The sequence below is a fragment of the Malurus melanocephalus genome, unplaced genomic scaffold (assembly GCF_030028575.1).
Source record: "Malurus melanocephalus ecotype Western Australia unplaced genomic scaffold, MMel_1.1 scaffold_2437, whole genome shotgun sequence".
Taxonomy (NCBI): Eukaryota; Metazoa; Chordata; class Aves; order Passeriformes; family Maluridae; genus Malurus; species Malurus melanocephalus.
The window spans coordinates 9,267-10,998 of NW_026625669.1; positions in this window are offsets into that span (position 1 = coordinate 9,267).

The following is a 1,732-nucleotide window of genomic DNA, read 5'->3' on the forward strand; positions in this document are numbered from 1 at the left end:
AGGATCACCCATGGAACCCCCAAAGATCCCCCAAATCCCAGCCCCATCAACCCCTGCTGGGCACGGAACCGATCCCGCTGCTCCGGGGACAGGGACGGGCCGTGCTGCTGCAGCCACTCGGGGTACTGGGGACAGTGTGGGGACATTGTAGGATCATCCATAAAACCCCAAATCCCAGCCCCATCAACCCCCACTGGGCACGGAACCGATCCCGCTGCTCCGGGGACAGGGACGGCCCGTGCTGCTGCAGCCACTCGGGGTACTGGGGACAGTGTGGGGACATTGTAGGATCACCCATAAAACCCCAAATCCCAACCCCATTAGGGACTGCTGGGCATGGAACCGATCCCGCTGCTCCGGGGACAGGGATGGCCCGTGCTGCTGCAGCCACTCGGGGTACTGGGGACATCATGGGGACATTGGGGTCACTGCAGGATCATCCATAAAACCCCAAATCCCAGCCCCATCAACCCCTGCTGGGCACGGAACCGATCCCGCTGCTCCGGGGACAGGGACGGGCCGTGCTGCTGCAGCCACTCAGGGTACTGGGGACAGTGTGGGGACATTGTAGGATCACCCATAAAACCCCAAATTCCAAATCCCATCAGGGACTGCTGGGCACGGAAACGATCCCGCTGCTCCGGGGACAGGGACGGGCCGTGCTGCTGCAGCCACTCGGGGTACTGGGGACATTGTAGGATCATTGTAGGGTCACTGTAGGATCATCCATAAAACACCCAAGAATCACCCATAAAACCCCAAATCCCAACCCCATTAGGGACTGCTGGGCATGGAACCGATCCCGCTGCTCCGGGGACAGGGACGGCCCGTGCTGCTGCAGCCACTCGGGGTACTGGGGACATTGTAGGATCATTGTAGGATCACCCATAAAACCCCAAATCCCATATTTCCCACACCCTAAGAGACCTCCTCAGGATTTGGGAACCCGTCCTCATTTTTTAGGGTCCCCTGCCTGTTTTTGGGGTCCCACCTTCTCGGTGATCTCCTTGAGGGCAGGGTAGAGCACAGGGACAGCAGGGACTCCATGATGCCCCCATCACCCCTACACATTTCCTGCACCCTAATGGACCTTCCTAGGTTTTTGGGAACCCTCCCCCCATTTTTAGGATCCCCTCCCGGTTTTTGGGGTCCCCTCGCAGTTTTTGGGGTCCCACCTTCTCAGTGATCTCCTTGAGGGAGGGGTAGAGCACGTCCTTGGACAGCAGGGACTCCATGATGCCCCCATCACCCCTACACATTTCCTGAGCTCTAACAGACCCTCCCCCCATTTTTAGGATCCCCTCCCGGTTTTTAGGGTCCCCTCACGGTTTTTGGGGTCCCACCGTCTCAGTGATCTCTTTGAGGAAGGGGTAGAGCACGTCCTTGGACAGCAGGGACTCCATGATGCCCCCATCACCCCTACACATTTCCTGCACCCTAACGGACCTTCCTAGGTTTTTGGGAACCCTCCCCCCATTTTTAGGATCCCCTCCCGGTTTTTGGGGTCCCCTCACGGTTTTTGGGGTCCCACCTTCTCGGTGATCTCTTTGAGGGAAGGGTAGAGCACGTCCTTGGACAGCAGGGACTCCATGATGCTGCGCATGACGGGCAGGACGCCGTCGCCGCCGCCCTCGTCCAGCCCCAGCCCCTCCAGGGCTTTGGCCAGCTCCTCCTCCGAYCCCGGGGAATTCTGTGGGGTCACCGTGACCCCGTCAGCCCCCGGGACCCCCGG